Source organism: Microcebus murinus, chromosome 14 (assembly GCF_040939455.1).
Source record: "Microcebus murinus isolate Inina chromosome 14, M.murinus_Inina_mat1.0, whole genome shotgun sequence".
Lineage (NCBI taxonomy): Eukaryota > Metazoa > Chordata > Mammalia > Primates > Cheirogaleidae > Microcebus > Microcebus murinus.
In genome coordinates, this window is record NC_134117.1 from 27149778 (window position 1) to 27169169 (window position 19392).

Sequence of the window (19392 nt, forward strand, 5' to 3'; positions counted from 1 at the left end):
TACACAAATACATGGAAATTAAACACCCTACTGCTGAGTGATCCTTGGGTCAATGATGAAATCAAGATAGAAATAAAAAAAATTTTCAAATTGAATGACAAAGGTGACACAAACTTCCAAAAATCTTGGGATACAGTGAAAGCAGTGCTAGAAGGGAGGTTATTAGTGTTAAATGTGTACAACAAAAAGAAAGATCACAAATTAACAACTTTAAGTTAGCACCTCAAAGAACTAGAAAAAGAAAAAACCAAACCCAAAGCTACCAGAAGAAAAGAAATTAAAAAGATCAGAGTAGAACTAATTGAAATGTAAACCAAACCAAGCCAAAACAAAACAAAAAACACAAAGAATCAATAAACAAAAACATTATTATTTGAAAAGATAAATAAAGAGGACCACTAGCTAGATTAAAATAGGAGAAAAAGGATTCAAATAATCTCAATTAGAAGTGAAAAAGGACACATTACAACTAATATCACAGAAATACAAAAAGATCTACTTTTGTATTGAAAGACCACTATGAATCTGTCTATGAATACATACTAGAAAATCTACAGTAAATGGAAAAATTTTGGCAACACACAAACTCCCAATCTGAAATCAGGAAGAAATATAAATCTTGAACAGACCAATAACTAGTAGTGATATTTAAAATGTAATAAAAAATTTTCCAACAAATAAAAGCACAGAGAGACAGATTTACATCTGAACTTTACCAGACCTACAAAAAAGAACTGGCACCAATCCTATTGAAACTGTTCCATAACATTGATAATGGTGGAATCCTCCCTAATATATTCTATAAAGCTAGTATCACCCTGATATCAAAGCCAGGAAAGGACACAACAAAAAAAGGAAATTACAGCCCAGTATTCCTTATGAACATAGATGCAAAACTCCTCAACAAAATGCTAGCAAACTGAATCCAATAGCACATCAAAAAGGTAAATCATGATCAAGTGGGTTTCATCCTAGGGATTGCAAGGATGGTTTAACATATGCAAGTCAATAAACAATCCTCCCACCCCGGCTTCCCAGAGAATTACAGGTGTGGGCCACCGTGCCTGGCCCATTTCAAGCTTTTGATTAAAGTGAAAGACCTGGGACTCTTGTTTTCATTTGAACACTTACAAGACATTGCAGGTTTATTAAGTGGCCTAACTTTACTATTGTTGCGTCTTAGGGAATAGGGAGGCCTAGGAGAGGGAGAGAGATAGGGGTGTGGCTGGGGGGTAGAACAGTCAGAACATATACAACATTTATTGATTAAGTGCAGTTCATGGCACTCCAAAACAATTACAATGGTATAATAACATCAAATATCACTGACTGCATATCACTGTAAGAGATATAATAATAATAGAAAATTTTGAAATATTGTGAGAAATTCCAAAATATGACACAAAGACACAAAATGAGCATGTGCTTTGGAAAAATGGGGCTGAAAACTTACTTGGCCACAAACCTTCCATTTGTAAAAAATTGCAGCATTTGTGAAGTATGATATGTGAAGTGCAATAAAATGAGCTATGCCTGTACTTTGTTTTACATGTTTGCTATTCTCCTATATGGCTATGTATAGCTAGGACTATTTTTTAAAAGGAGCAATAGTGTGAATTTTGAATGCACAAAGTTGCTTTAATTTTAAAAATAAGCAAACAAATCCTTAAATTCTCTATATTTAATATGTAGAACCACAGACTGTCAGAGACAAATTAAAAATTGTTAGAAAATATGTAGTCCAACACCACTAATTTTACCTGGGAGGAAACTGAGCTCCAGAATGGGACAATAAGGCAAGTTAGTGGCTTCTAGTTCAATGAATTGTTTATATACCTCACTGTCATAAATAATCCATGTCTAAATTATCTGTTCCACACATTTGGAATATTATAGAATGGGCCATAGCTGACTCAGGGAACAGCTTAATTTTGGGGAGGGGAGAGGGGGGCATGGGGAATATATGTAACCCTAACATTTGTACCCCCATAATATGCTGAAATAAAAAAAAAGAGTTGGTTCTAAGGCCCTGGTTTTAACTTGCTATAGTTTTCTTTCTGTAGTTTAAGGCAGCATGGCACACATTTCTACCCTTGCTTTGCCAACATTTACTTTTTTCTTTTTTTTAATCTCAAAATATTATGGAGTTACAAGCATTTTGGTTACATGTAATGTCTTTGCCTAGCCCAAGCCAGGGCTACAAGCATGCGCTTCTCCCATGCAGTGTGCTCTACATCCATTAGTTATAAGTTTATACACCCCCATAACCCCCCTCCCATCTGACTGGCACCCAATGAATATTACTACCATGTGAGCACATTAGTGTTGATCAGTTAGTACCCATTTGATGGAGAGTAGATGTGGTGCTTGTTTTTCTAATCTCGTGATACCTCACTTCAAAGGATGGGCTCAAGCTCTGTCCAGTATAACACAAAAGGTGCTAGTTCACCATTGTAAATCCTAGCACCATCCTTCTTTTTCTGGAGTACCATAATGTGAGATGTTCATTGTTTGCATTCCTTTGAATAGTTTATGTATGTCCTATGGTAACCTGTTTGTAGACTTTAGCACCTATTTGAACCTCCTCACTACCTCAAAGTTCATTTGCTCTGGCAGTGGTTCCCAACCTTGTTGGCACCAGGGACTGTTTTCATGGAAGACAGTTTTTCGCAGACCGGGGACGGAGAGGATGGTTTTAGGATGATTCAAGTGCATTACATTTATTGTGCACTTTATTTCTATTATTATTACATTGTAATATATAATGAAATAATTATACAACTCACCATATGTTGGGGATCCTTGGTCTAAAGCCCCAGCAAATGAGGTAGACTTTGTTGAAGATTTCCTGAAAGTGCAGAGTAGAATGTTTATATTACTCATTACACAGCCAACAGCATCAAAATCCTTATTGGATCTTTCTGTTCTTTCAAATCTCTCTTCAGCCTTACTATCTTCAAGGATTTCCTTCTCTTACTTTTTTCTCCATGCTCAGATTTCTTGGCTCATTTCTATTCTAGCTTTTCCATGGGAATCTCAGTTTCTCATTATTTTATTATACAAAGTGATTCAGGTCAGTTCCAGCTCCTACATGGAAAGTTACATGTCTAAATCCATTACAGAACTAAAGAAAAAAAAAGCCAAAAGGCTTTTAGTAGGAGGATCTATGCTACTTAGGAGGCAGTTTAACAATCTTCTTTTACTACCCAAGGATCTAACACCAAACTCTAAGCATATAAAATATTTACTTCAATTATGTTCTGTGCTCTCCCCAAGAGAAACTATTTGCTAAGAGAACAAACTGTTCTCTGTATTTTTGTTACATCTAATATCCCTTATAGGAGTGGTTTTATAGTAATATATTTTGAAATATATTCCATTGGAAAAGAAAAGATACACAGATAAAAATGTGCCTATTTTAGAATTTTGGTTCAAGTACTAGTTATGGTGGAATTCCCATTATGGTGGATGATTAAATATGACTACATGTATAAAGTACAGGGTCTAACTATTATTTTTCCTAATAATCCTTGTTTATTATATTATTGTTATAAATTTTATTATCACACTAAAATATTTCTAAGTATTCAGGCATTTTTGAGAGACTCTATGTGCTTTATTTTATTTTTATATTTTTCATCATGAACTATACAATTTATAGAGAAAAGCATATAAAATATATACATATATATTCATATAAAGTATTAAAACATGTTATATTTTAAATAAATAAGAAAGAAATACAAGTGCATCCAATAGCCAGGCCAAGAAATATAAAATTGCCACCAGTTGCAGAAACCTTGAACCATGTGCCTCTTCCCATCACAATGTCCGCATTCTCTCACTCCTAAAAGTTACCACTGTCCTTATCTTTTGATAATCATTTTTTGCTTTTAAGCAATGTAATTTAGATTTGGCTATTTTGAATTTTATGTAAAAGAATTCACGTACATCTTTTAATGTCTTCTTTCTTTTCATCAATATTGTGATTGTGACAACTACCCATGTTGTTGTATGCAGCTGAGTGAGCTTCATTCATCTCTACTGCCATAGAATATCTCCTTGTAGCTATAATACAATTTAGATAGCCTTTTTTTAAATTTGAGATTTTTTTTTATTTCAGCATATTATGGGGGTACAGATTTTAAGGTTTCAATAAATGCCCTTTCCCCCCTCCCCCCACAAGTCTGAGTCTTCGGCATGACCATCCCCCAGATGGTGCACAACTCACTCATTATGTATGTATATACCTGTCCCCCTGCCCCCTCCCACCTGCCCATACCCTATTACTGTAGTACCTATGTGTCTACTTAGGTGCTACTCAGTTAATACCAGTTTTTCTGGTGAGTATATGTGGTGCTTGTTTTTCCATTATTGGGATACTTCACTTAGTAGTATGGGCTCCAGCTCTAACCAGGAAAATATAAGATGTGCTATATCACCATTGTTTCTTAGAGCTGAATAGTACTCCATGGTATACATATACCACATTTTATTAATCCATTCTTGGATTGATGGGCACTTGGGCTATTTCCACAGCCTTGCAATTATGAATTGTGCTGCTATAAACATTCGAGTGCAGGTGTCTTTTTTGTAGAGTGTCATTGGATCATTTGGGTAGATGCCCAGCAATGGGATTGCTGGAACAAATTGTAGATTCACTTGTATCACTTTAAGGTATCTCCATATTGCTTTCCACAGAGGTTGAACTAGTTTGCAGTCCCACCAGCAGTGTAGGACTGCTCCCCTCTCTCCGCATCACACCAGCATCTATTGTTTGGAGACTTTTTGATAAAGGCCATTCTCACTGGAGTTAAGTGATACCTCATTGTGATTTTGATTTGCATTTCCCTGATGATTAGAGATGTTGAGCATTTTTTCATATGTTTGTTGGCCATTCTTCTGTCTTCTTTAGAAAAGTTTCTGTTCAAGTCCTTTGCCCACTTTTTAATAGGGTTATTTGATTTTTTCTTGCTGATTTTCATGAGTTCTAAGTATATTCTAGTTATCAGGCCCTTATCAGATGGGTAGAATGCAAAAATTATCTCCCATTCTGTAGGCTGTTTATTTTCATGACTGTTTCTTTGGCTGTGCAGAAGCTTTTTAGTTTGATCATGTCCCATTTATTTATTTTTGTTGCTGCTATGATTGCCTTTGGGGACTTCTTCATAAACTCTTTGCCTAGGCTGATGTCTAGGAGAGTATTTCCAACATTTTCCTCTAGAATTCCAATAGTTTCATGCCTTAGTAAACGTTTAAGTATGTTATGCAACATGAGTTGATTTTTGTCAGAGGTGAAAGGTGTGGGTCCTGCTTTAGCATTCTACAAGTGGCTATCCAGTTTTCCCAGCACCATTTATTGAAAAGGGATTCTTTTCCCCAGCGTATGTTTTTGTCTGCTTTGTCAAAGATTAGATGGCTATATGAGGATGGTTTTATATCAGGATTCTCAGAACTGTTCCACTGGTCAATATTCCTATTTTTGTGCCAATATCATATTGATTTAATTACTATAACTTTGTAGTATAGTTTGATATCTGGCATATTAATGCCTCCCATTTTGTTTTTATTGCCTAGAATTGCTTTTGATATTCGGGGTCTTCTTTGGTTCCATGGAAGCATAAAATTATTTTTTCTATATCTGTGAAGAATGCTGATGGGATTTTAATAGATATTTCATTGAATCTGTAGATCAGTTTGGGTAGTATAAACATTTTAATGATGTTGAGTCTGCCAATCCATGAGCATGGTATGGATTTCCTTCTATTTACATCCTCTGCTATTTCCTTTCTCAGTGTTTCATAGTTTTCCCTGTAGAGGCCTTTTACCTCTTTGGTTAAGTATATTCCTAGGTACTTTAGTTTCTTTGTTGCTATTGTGAAGGGAATTGAGTCTTTGATTTGGTTCTCAATTTGATTGTTGTTGGTGTATATGAATGCCTCTGATTTCTGTGTATTGATTTTGTATCCTGAGACATTACTAAATTTATTTATCAGCTCCAGGAGTTTCTTGGTTGAATCTTTGGGGTTTTCTAAATATAATATCATATCATCAGCAAACAATGAAAGTTTGATCTCTTCTGCCCCTATTTGGATACCTTTAATTATACTTTCCTGTCTGATTGCTCTAGCCAGAACTTCCAGCACTATGTTGAATAGAAGTGGAGATAGTGGGCAGCCTTGTCTGGTCCCACTTAGAAGTGGGAATGCTTTCAATATTTACCCATTCAGTATGATGTTGGCTATGGGTCTGTCATATATGGCTTGTATCATTTTTTGGTATATCCCTTTTATGCCTATTTTATTAAGTGTTCGTATCATGAAAGGGTGTTGAATTTTGTCAAAAGCTTTTTCTGCATCTATTGAAGGAATCATGTGGTCTTTGTTTTTGCTTCTGTTTATGTGGTGAATTGCATTTATAGATTTATGTATGTTGAACCATCCCTGCATCCCTGGGATGAAGCCCACTTGGTCGTGATGGATTACTTTTTTGATAAGCGTCTGGTTAGCTAAGATTTTGTTGAAAATTTTTGCATCTATATTCATTAGGCATATTGGTTTGTAGTTTTCTTTTTTTGTTGCATCCTTTCCTGGTTTTGGTATCAGAGTAATATTCGCTTCATAAAAGGTGTCAGGGAGGTTTCGGTTCTTCTCGATGTTGTGGAATGGTTTCTGCAAGATAGGTACTAGTTCTTCTTTGTAAGTGTAGTAAAATTCAGGTGTGAAACCAACTGGACCGGGACTTTTCTTTTTAGGGAGATTTTTAATCGCTGTTTCTATTTCAGCTCTTGAGATTGGTCTGCTCAAGAAATCTATTTCTTCCTGGTTGAGCCTAGGGAGGCTGTGTGTTTCTAGAAGTTTGTCCATTTCCTCCACATTTTCCAGTTTGTATGTATAAAGATTTTTGTAGTATTCATAAATTATATCTTGTATCTCTTTGGGATCAGTTGTGATGTCTCCTTTTTTGTTCCTGATGGAGCTTATTAGAGATTTCTCTTTTCTGCTTTTCGTTAGCTTAGCCAATGGCGTGTCAATTTTTTTATTTTTTCACAGAACCAACTTTTTGTTTTATTACTCTCCTGAATAGATTCCCTGTTTTCAGTTTCATTTAGTTCTGATTTGATCTTGTTGATTTTACTTTTTCTGCTGGGTTTGGGGTTGGTCTGTTCTTCTTTTTCCAGATCTTTGAGTTGTTTCATTAGATTGTCTATATGTGATCTTTTTTACTTTTGGTTATAGGCATTTATGGAGGTAAACTTTCCTCTCAGAACTGCTTTAGCTGTGTCCCGGAGGATTTGATAACTTATCACTCCATTGTCATTTTTTTCATAGAATTTTTTTATTTCCATCTTGATTTCTTCACTTATGAAGTAATCATTTAGTAGGAGGTTGTTTAATTTCCACGTTTTTGTGTAGAAATGTGAGTTTCTATTAGAGTTGATTTCTTTTTTATCCCACTGTTATCTGAGAAGATACATGGTATGATTTCTATTTTTTTAAATATCTTGAGGTTTACTTTGTGTCCTAGGATATGGTCAATCTTAGAGAATGTCCCGTGAGCTGATGAGAAGAACATATATTCAGTGGATTTGGGGTAGAATGTCCTGTAAATGTCAGTCAGATCCAATTGTTCTAGAGTTGTTTAAGTCCATTATTTCTTCATTAATTTTCTGTTTGGAGGATGTGTCTTGTGCTGTCAGTGGGATGTTGAAATCTCCGGTGATTATGGAGTTGCTATTAATCAATTTGCTTAGATCTGGTAAGGTTTCCTTTATGAATCTGGGTGCACCTAAGTTGGGTGCATATATATTTAAACTTGTTACCTCTTCTTGTTGAAATGTGCCCTTCACCATTATATAATGACCCTCTTTGTCTTTCACTACTTTTGTTGGTTTAAAAACTTAATCGTCTGAAATTAGAACTGCCACCCTACCCTTCTTTTGGCTTCTACTTGCTTGGAATACTGATCTCCACCCTTTTACTTTTAGTCTATATGCATCCTTGCAGGTTAGATGTGTTTCCCTAAGACAGCATATACTTGGCCTATATTTTCTTATCCATTCAGCCAGCCTATGTCTCTAGAGTAGAGAGTTTAAGCCATTCAAATTTATTGAGAGAACTGATATGTAAGGTACATTACTGTTCATTCTGTTGGGTTGGATTTTATTGCTTTCATTTCTCTCTTGAGCTTTGTAATATCTGGCCTTTAATCTTTGGGTTTTGGTTGTTTTTATATTCGTGAGTTTTTATTATGGTGTTCCATGCATAACACTGTTTTGAGTACTTCTTGTAGGGCTGGTCTTGGTGAATTATCTGAGACTTTGCTTATCTGAGAATATCTTTATCTCTCCTTCATATATGAAGCTTAGTTTTGCAGGGAATAAGATTCTAGGCTGGGCATTGTTTTGTTTCAGAAGAGTGAGAATGAGGCCCTAGTCTCTCCTTGCTTGTACAGTCCAGTAGAGAAGTCTGATGTTATTCAAATTGGCTTTCCCTTGTATGTTACTTGCTTCTTTCATCTTACAGCTCTTAGAAGGGCCTCTTTAGTTGATATTTTGGTCAATCTGATGACTGCATGTCGTGACATCTTCCTGTTTGCATTGAATCTCCCAGGGGTCCTCTGAGCTTCTTGAACTTGTATATCGAGATTTTGAGCAATGCCTGGGAACTTTTCCTCTATTATATCTTCAAATAGCTTGTCCAACCCTTGAGTGTTGTCTTCTTCCCCTTCTGGTAACCCTATGACCCTCACATTAGGTTTCTTCACATAATCCCACATCCTTTGTAGGCTTTGCTCTTTTCTCTTGTTTCTCTGATTTATCTCTGTGACTGGTTTATTTAATTGGAGGTTGTTATCTTCAATCTCTGAGATGGTTTCTTCTGTTTGATCTACCCTGTTCTTGAGACTTTCCACTGTATTTTATAACTCCCTGAATTGATTCTTCATTTCCAGAAGTTCGGTTAAACTTTTCTTCATTGTGTCGATCTCTTTAGTGAACTTTTGTTCCAGGTGCTGGAGGCTTTTTGTGGTTTCTTTGTGTTGGTTATTGAGTTGTTCTTGTAGGTCGTTGAATTTTCTTATGATCCACATACAAAATTCCTCTTCTGTCATTTTGGTTTCCTGATTTTGGTTGGTGTCTGTTTCTAGGGGGCTGGTGGTTCTCTTTGGGGGAGTGTTTTCCATTTGGTTCTTTATATTTCCTCAGTTCCTTCGCTGATTTCTTCCCATGTCGATCATTTGTTGTTTCTTTCCTTTAGGTTTTCGTTTGGGTAATCACACGCCTTGTTTAATTTCTGAGCCAGTAGGTGGTATCTGTGGGTGAGATTTGACCACTCCCTGTATAATGAGTCAGTAAGTGCCGTGAAAAGGGTGTGCAGGATGTCTTGTCAGTAGGTGGCGCTTGCTTGGAGGAACAGGCTACGCTGTTGTTTTTGTGTCCTGTTATGAGCTTTTGTTCCTGTAGAGAGGCACTCCAGTGCCTCAGGTGGTCAGTGGGGCCCTGGGACTTCCAGGTGTGTCCCTTTCTCCCCTTCTCGTTTAGGGTTGGCCTAGGAGAGAGTCTGGGCTTAGCTGGTTGGGTAAGCCTTCCCTCAGGTACCACCAATGTTGTTAGCAGGGGTCAAAGTTCTATTCTGTGCTTCCAGGAAAAGCTGTCAGGGAGGGGCCAGAATGGCCCTGCTCAGTCAGAAAGTCTATGTGTCGGGTGGGGCTGTCTGAGACCCGCAGTCTGGAGCAGGCCTTGCTTCTTTCCACCCTCCCCAATTCTGCAGCTTCTCCTGGGCCTCTGCCAGCAGGCCAGACCACATGCAACCAGGCCTTCCCTGATTGTGATGCCAGCGGGGAGGTTTCCTGCGCAGGAACGCCACTTGGGGTGGGTTTACGGCCTCCCTTTGGGAGGAGGGTTTCCCTCTAGGATGCTGATCTGCCCCCAAAGGCACACTGAACTCAGTAGGCTGTTCATGTATATCCTTTCTGTGCCCCGGGCAATGTGAGACCTCGGTGCATGGGATCTGGTCTGCAGGTTTGACCTCTGGACCCCAGAGTTCAAACTATATCCCCACCAGGGAGAGGAGTGCCAGTCCCAGTTCACCCATGGGAGCCCAAGCTGGGTCTATGTCTCTTAGCCTCAGGGTCTGCCCGGTTCTCCTGGGATCACCGTGCCAGCAGCACCTGGGAGGGCTGGTGGGTAGGGAGTCACGGTCTGAGTTCCGCTCGGTCAGCTGTAGGGCCCCAAAAGGGAAGTTTGTTCCTGGATTGCCTCTGGCTGTTGGCTATATTGTCTCTCTGGGCAGCCGTGGGTAGGGTCAGCAGAGTGGAGAATGAGGCAATATGGCGCCTGCCACATGGCTCGGGTCTCTGCTCACGGAGGTGCCCTGCGGGATTTGGGAGCTTGGTGCTGCGTCCGCTACTGGCTTACCGCTCACTGGCGGTGGCCGTCTCTGGGCTGGTGTCCGCATGTCTCTCCACCCGCTGGGGCGCCCACCAGCAGTCCCAGATGCAGGGGAGGGGAAAGTTGACCACGCAACCTACCCTTCCCGCTGGTCTCCAGGCTGCTCCGGTGGTCCTCCTCCCGTGGAATCTCCTGTGGTCTCAGGTACCCCTCCTTCCAACCCTCGTCCGCTGTATGCTAGTCTTCTTGCTTCTTTCTTTTAATCTGCTAGAATCTGTCTTTTCTTCAGAGGCACTCTCTCTGGTGGTGTTTCTTGTCTGCCATCTTGATTCCAACTCCCTAGATAGCCTTTTTACTGTGATCAGACCTTTGTGTTGGTTTCAATGTTTGGCTATCCTCAAAAATACTGCCATGAATTTTATTATATGTATATCTTCCCAATGCATATATGTCTTTCTACAGCATATGTGTAGGACTGTCATAGCGGGTGCATACCTTTAAATTTAGTAGATCGTTCCAATCAGTGATGTTCCATGTCTTCACCAAGCCTTGGTATTGTCAGATTTTCTAAAGTTTACTAATTGGATAAACTCTGGATAAACATATTTTCTTATGGTCTTAATTTCCCTTTTTACAAACAGACTGATATCAGTTGGCTAATATTTTGTATAGGAGATGTGCATCTGTGGTCATCAGTGAAACCGGACCACAATTTTTCTTTTTCATACTGTCTTTGTCCAATTTGGCTATCAAAACTTTTGCTGGCCATATATTAAGAGTCAAGCATTTTTTCACTTTCTGGATTCTATGAAGGAGTTTATAAAAGATAAAAAAAGATAAAAAATATTTTTCTATCCAGGAAAATATAAGCAGTGCTAGATCACCATCCTTTTTTATAATTGAATAGTATTCCATTGTATACATATACCATATTTTATTAATCTACTCATGGATTGATGGGCACTTGGGTTGTTTCCACATCCTTACTACAGTGAATTGTGCTGCCATAAACATTCAAGTGCAGATGTCTTTATTATAGAATGACTTTTGTTCCTTTGGGTAGAGGCCTAATAGTGCTACTGCTAGGTCAAATGGTAGTTAGTTCTACTTGTAGCTCTTGAGGTATCTCCAAATTCTTTTCCACAGTAGTTTCACTAATTTGCAGTTCCACCAGCAGCGTTAAGAGTGTTCCTATCTCTCCACATCCTCGCCAGAATTTGTTGCTTTGGGATTTTTTTGATAAAGGCCAGTCTCACTGGACTTCTGTGATATCTCAGTGTGGTTTTGATTTGCATTTCTCTAATTTCATTTCTAATATTAGTTATTGTGCTTTCTCTGTTTGTTTCTTAATCAGTCTTACAGACATTTCTTTCAGAAAAGCGTCTTTTGGCTTTGTTGGCACTCTCTATTATATGTTTGTTTCTAGTTACTTGACTTCTGCTCTTATCTTTATTATTTCCTTTCTTCTTCCTTTGGGTTACTGGTACTTTAACTTCTATGTGCATTAACTTCTAGTCTTCTTGGTTTTCTAATATGTACATATAAGATGATAAATCTCTCTCTAAATATTGCTTTAGTAGTATCATGCAAATTTTAATTGTGATACTTTTTATTATTAAGTTCAAAACTGTTCTGATTTTCATGATTAATACTTAATTGTTATTAGAGGAGTTACTTAATTTCCAAGTGTGTGGATTTCTCTAGTTATCATTTTTTAAAATTATTTTGTGGTTAGAGAATGTATTCTATATTATTTCAGTCCTCTAGAATTTGTTTAGACTTGCTTTTTATGGCCCAATGTGTGATATTTTTTTCAAATTCTCTAATTTTGAAAAGACTGTTTTTGCCATTTTGGGGTCAATTTTCTATATCCTTACTGATATTTTTGTCTGCTTGTTTGATCAGTTTTTAAGAAAGTATGTTAAAGTATTCTACTATGATTGTGGGTTTGTCTGTTTCTCTTTGTACTTTTTCACATTTTCCTTTATATAGTTTGAAGCTATGTTTTTAATTAAATACAAATTATAATATTTTTAGTGACCTGAAACTCTTTTAATTTTCAAGTTAAAGCATTTTTCAAAAACAAGCACCTCAGAACCCTAATGTCCAAATGAGTTTTAATCCCTTTAAAGTAGTTCTTATGAGAGTCAGACACTTCTTACAACAATGTTGTTATCACTCTAAACATTTTTGCTCTTTGGTTTTTGAGAGTTAGCTTTCAGACAGTTATGTTATCATCTCATGAGAATAAAATTGATTTCATTATATTGTAATTAAGAATTAATTTTTCCTCTCCAAATGCAGTTATGTAGTGTAGTCACAAACTTTCTTCTGTAATTTGGCTCCAAATTGATTTTTGATTTCCCACCTGTAAGAGTATTTAAAATAATTTGCCACAAGCTTAGAAGGTAGTGCCCAAGGAGACCCAATGGTAGCAAATTTGGAATAAATATGCCATTTCTTTAAGAAATAAGGATTTTAGTCCCAACTTGGACATTAATTAATTGTATGATCTTGGGTAAGTAATTTCTCTTTACCTCTGGGCCTCGGCTTTTGTGTATTGAGGGGTGTACTTTCAAACTCTTATCATTCAATTATTACAGTAGGTAATCAATAGTATGTATAAAAGCAACAACTTGCAAAAGCTTGAGTCAGAACTTCAGGAAAGGCAAGAAAGAAGATGAATGTTTATCTGGAGTATGATTTCATCATGTACTCTTGTTTGGTTTTTAATGCTATAATTTAAGTTTTAACTCTTCAGATTTGGAAAAAGAAATAACTCTTGCAACTGCCATTTTATTAGGGGAGGCAGGTCTAAAGTATCAATATTAATATATATCTAAAAATAATACTATATAATGTAAAAAGCTTTGAGGAAAGAATGAACTATCCAGTGAATAAATAATTGTGAACTTCAGTGAAATTGAAGTAGAACTCAGAAATTCAGTATTGTTATTATTTTTTTTAATTACATTGCCTTTCAATAATCAGAACCCAAAGTTGAATGTATAATTTAATTGGCAACTAAGGCGGTTGAGATGCCCTTGTAGCCAGGAAGGTGTATGACTACAGAGGTCTGAACTGACTTTCAGAATTCCTGTTAAGCAGCATTCAAGGCTGAAGCCACAGTTTCTCTGGGAACCCTTTCAGAAACACGGTAAAGTATAGGCTTTATAGTCTTATGTGATCTAGGTTTATTTTGTTTTTAATTTGTATCAATGTTCACAGAGCAATATATTACAATGGTTAAGCAGACAACAAGCTTTGGAGTTACTCAGCTTGAATGAAAAAATACCAGGTCTGCTACCTATTGGCTATCATGTCTTAGGTAGGTTACTTCTCTGTGTCTTTTTGCTGCCATCTGGATATGGGTCTAATGATGGTACCTACTTCCTGGGGTTCATGTGAAGATCAAAATAGCAAATGCATGAAAAGCAATTAGTATAATACAAAGCACTAGGAAGTATTCAATGAATGTCAGCTGTTGTATTTATTTTTGGCAAATGACAACAGTTTTCCATTACAGTAAGGAGTTAAATTTATGTTAAAATAAAACTTGAGAATCTGTTATGGGATTAAAAAGTTAAATTTGAGAAGAAAAGTCAATATAGAGAAAAATATTAAGTAAATAATAGTATAGTTAGTACAAGGCTACAGCTAAAATCCTGAATGTGGTGACTAAACTTTGGAAAGTGCTACGTTAGGGTATTAGTTATAAGTGAGTTAACCAGTTTTGGTAGGACCACCAAGAGGCAATACCTTCAAAATCAAATGTTTCATGGAAATACTCCAAAATTTCTTTGTGACCAGTGAACTTAGCACATCGCTTGGCACATAGCAAGCACTCTGTAAATATCTGTTGAATAATGAATGAATGCATTTAACTGATACACAGAGCAATAGAATTTTCTTAGCTAAAACTCATCTTTATTATTTTACTTTTGAGGAAAATGCTGAGCCTATTTCCAGCCACCTCATAGCCCACCTCTATGCAGATGTAGGATGGATTTTTCCAGTTATAATCATAATAAATGGCAACTTTGCAAACTGTACATTAATATTCAAAGCATATGGATTTTTTATAAGCAACAGCAGCAATAGAATATCTTCCCTGCAGTCTCTCACTAGAGAGCTCTGTCCTAAAATGTCACTTACAGAATTGTTGCCACTATCTTAGTTGAAACTATTAATAGTTGAAGAAGTTGAAGATATGCTTTCTCTTTTTACTTTCTTTGAATTTTAAGTTCTATTCCTAGACCAGATAAAACCAATAACTGACTGGTTACTTGAATCTCATTACTAATTCTCCTGAATATATGCCTTCATTGAGTTTTCTTGTTATACCTCTGGAGTTTACTAATAGTACTGGACATGACCTTATTATAGAGAGTGCTATTGAATATTCTGTTAAAACCATGCTCAAAAACATTATTTATTTTATTGTGAAATATCTCTTATATAAGAATCTACTGTATAAATTACTTTTAGAAGGTGAATTAGCATCTTTCCAAGTTTATTTGACCAACTGAATTTCCTTTATACTTCTAAGTGATGGAAAACTTGGAACTGAAATTAATGTCCTTTTAGAGTAACACATATTAGCCTAAGTTTTTAAGGAAATACATGCTTCTTATCACTATGAATTTTATTTAAATTTGTATTTTAATAAAATATTTTGTTGATGTCTTTTATTATAAGCCATTTGTAATCTTATTTGGAAGCAGGAAGTACTAGGAGGCAGTTTTGGTAGCTTAGACAAAGTGCACATCTCACATTGTGTTGAAATCCTGGCTCCCGTGCTTTTCAGCAGTTATCTTGACATTTTGCTTAATTTTTCTGTGCCTCATTTTCTCATCAATAAAATGGGGATAATAATAGACCCTATCTCATAAGTTTATTGAGAGGGCTAAATCAGTCAATGTTTAGTATAATGCCTGACAAATCAAAACAGAAATCAAATATTAGCTGTTTTTCAAAAGTAGGAAATATGAAATAAGTGAGATATAATCATTATGAAGAGTAAACTGATAAAATAATGTAATAGTTAAAAATTAAATATGTAGTTTTCTCCATTTGGTTTCTTCCAAAACCAATGTACCAATTTTTTGTAGGATTGTGATTTGCCAATGCCTATGTTCTAGTAGCAGATATGCAAAGAGCAAGAATATTTGGGGGGCAGGTTTCATTCAACTTTTAATTTATTCAGTGTCTATCTTGTTCTCCACATGTTACTCTGGGATCTAGGGATACAGAAAGAAATAAAACAAAGTCTTAGCCCAGTGAAAATTACTTTCTAAGTCTAAGAAGGTCTAAGGGAAGAAGGTTAACTTCAGGGGGAAATAGAATCCAAACCATAGACTACACTAATATAGAATAATTCCAAGGGAAAGTAAGTCAATTATAATATTTAAAACTGACCTGGAATTTCTACTTTCCCCAGCCAAGGTGGCATAACAAGAAACAGAATTATCCTCCTGACTTAAATAACTGAAAGTTAAATAAAATATATGAAATAGGTTTCAGATCTTTGACATCAGCCAGCACAGTACTGTGATAATTGAGAAAAGAGAAACAGACTTCTCCAACTTACTTCCTGGAAGGCGTTTCTAGGTCACAGCCAATGTACAGGATGCTAAAATTATGTGTAATAAAGAGATCTAATATTTTTGAGGCGAGTCATAGAAGGCCTCCTTCTATGACTGAGGAAGTGATAGTTATGTTGAGACTGAAAGATTTATTTATTCATTCAACAAGTATTTGTTGAGTATCTGTCATGTGCATGCATTGTTCTAGGTGCTAAGGGTGGCAGAGTTGGACAGGACAGACACTGTAGGCACTTGCTCTCATGGAGTTTATTTTCTGGTGGATGAATAAAAGATAAGCAGGACAAAACAGAAGTGAAGGAATGTTTCAGACTGAAGGAGAAGGTTCAATGATCCAGAAGTTAAAGAGATCTTAGTGTATCCAGTTCGTTTTATTAGAATGAAAATAGGAGCAGTTGGTGGTTGAGGAGTTATGACAAAGCTAGAGAGTAATGCAGGGATTGAAGCACACAGAGAGTTGTAGGCCATTCTAAGAATATGATGCTTTATGATATTGGTAATAGGAAGCCACTGATGTTTTTTAAACAAAGAAGAGATTGGATCAATTTCATATTATTAAAAGATACCTCTGGCTCCAATTCAAGAATTAATTAGAAGGCAAGAGAAATTAGTTAGGAAGCTAATGCAGATACCTCAGTGAGAGATTATAGAGACTGGATTATAATATTGACAGTGGATAAAAAGTAGATGAGTGAGAGAGATTAGATTGAGGGATAGATTAAATATTTGGGGACAGAGGGAAAGGAAAGAGAGAAGTTGAGAATTCCCTGTTTCTCTCTTAACCAACTGAAAGAAGAATGATATCCTTTATCAAAGAGGGAAGGAGGAGCATATGCTCCTGCTCTGAAGAAGGAGCATATTTGGGGAAGGACAAAATAAATCCAACTTTGGACATATTGCATTTGAGATGCCTATGAAATATCCAATGGCAATGTCAAGGTGATTAATACAAAGGTCTAGAGCTAAAGGGGAGTGTTAGCAAGATATGGAAGGCTTCAGCATGTAAATGGTAATATAAGTCATGGATATAATGCTGGCTTGTCATGATTTGTCTAGGTATACTTTTTTTCTCTTTTTTCTCTGTATGCTCAGTAGTTATTTTAAGGTGTTTTCCACACATCTGTATTCTGTAAAAGATACCCCCAGTGTTTGGTTTCCTTTAAACTATTTTTGCTACTTCTTAGCTTCTGGTGTAAGCTTCTATACATACATAGAGCATACTCCATAAACATTTTTAATAGAGAAACCAGAAAACATTATTCATGTTCTCACTGGTGACTGGTAAGGACCCACTTTTTCTCTCCAACAGGTTTATCATTGGTATATCAATCCATTTGAGGCAATGGATTTCTTAGACATTATAAGAATTTTGAAGGGCATTTTTTCCCCTACCATGATGTGTATTCTGGCAAAATAAATATGCATTCTCTTGTTGGAGCTGGCAGCCAGGAATGTAGAGCTCTAAGAAATCCCTAAAGTAATGATCTCTGCAGTGTAAAGACCCATGTGAATCATTTTCAGGCACAAATTGATTGAGCTTGTCCCTAAATTGGCAGTGGTACTGTGGAGTATTTGTACTGTTGGTGAACTTCAAGAAAATAGACTTGTAGCTAACAGTTTTTGAGTTAATACTGGTGAACAACTGTAGCTCTATGTGTGTGTGTGCATGGGCATGTGATTGAGATGCGATTCTGCAGAATTCTACTCCCCAACAGGGAACATGAGTTTTACATTATGGTTGTTTGCCTTTCTGTACATGACTTTGCCTTCAGTCTTTCTCTGCTGAAGCTGCAGTGCTGGTCTACTCTGATGTTTCTTCAGTGCAGCTGGAGGCATGTCTTTTGGCAAGGTTCTGTGTTTATTATAATCTCTGTGATGTGCAAAAGTAAATTTCTTCTTTAACTTTCTCTTTAAATACTTAGAATTATGAATGTGGTTTTAATTAAGGATTTCAAATTGAAACATTTCCTTTTTCTTAGGACAGTTTTCAGTTAGAATATTTTAGAGTTTTGAGAAATACCAGATCCCCAACTCACAAAGTGTAAAAAAAAAAAAAAAATCATCAGTCACTCCTTTAAGCTACCATGGTGTGGCTAAGGTTGTAGGGCATGGATTTGAGTCATAGTCACAAATAAGTATTCTTTAGCTCTTTTTTGCCTCCTTTAAGTATCTATAACGTATGTGAAGATTTGGAAAACCTTTCCTAAATGGTATGATGGGTATTTTTCCTTTATGTAAACTCATGCCTATTAGGGATAAATCTTACTCCAGGCCTGGCTTTTCAGATCAGATACTAGCTTTTTCTCTTTTTTGCTTGTGACCTTGTCAGTATCTGTGAACCTTAGGAATTTCATATGTGTAACTCAGATGTCCTGTTCTTACCAGGTGCAAAATGAATATTCATAATTAAGTGATTCCATATGCTTTGCTTCCTTTTAATTATTTTATACAATTATATATATAATTTATATATTTTGTTAATATTTATATATTATATAAATATATTTATATATTATATGTATAAAATATACATTATATAAATATATATTTATTATATATTAATATTTATATATTAAATATATTTATATAATATATAATTTATATATATATTAGTATGCCTTTTTTCACATGGAAATGACTCTACAGAGCTATTACAGAACTTGAGTAATAAATGTTTCCTCTGGAGATTGACTGGAGATAAGAGGGAGACTTATTTTTCATTATATATCCTTTTGTACCACCGGATGTCTATTTCATGTTTAAATATTACTTTTTATAAAACAGCAAAGCAAGAGCGATATGAATACAAGCCCCTATCTTGTGAATTGTGAGAAATATCTTTTTTCTTAGAGTTTGTCTTTTCAGATATTTCTAAATTTGTCTTCCTAGTCCTAATTGGTCAATCCTCTTTACTATCAACCAGAATTCGGCCATGTCAGCAAAGGATTTGTGCCCCACTGCTGTTGCTGCTCCCTCTATCCCATAGTGTTGCTCCATTATTCAAGGACCCTCTTAGGACACACTAGTTCCTGCTCAGAAGCATAGCTTTGTTTACTTCCAGATTTGGGCCTCTACCCTCATCTCATAGTCTCTGGCCTCGGCACAGGCTGCAGGCAGCTGCTCAGGAAGAACACAGAAAGAATGATGAACTCACAGAATTGTTAGGAGGTCTACTCTTTTCGGAAGCTGTCAGTTCTGTTTCTATGGGTAGGGATTCCACAGCTTCCCTTGGTCTAATGAAGTCATTCTCTCCTATACTGGCAGTGTAACATTTCTGTCAACGACATAGATAAAGGTAGAGAATGCATATGTGAAAGGAAGTTGAGGAATGTGCTAATTTATAAAATCAGGATCTGAAACTATCTGAACAGGCTGCAATTAAATTAAATGTAGCAAGAT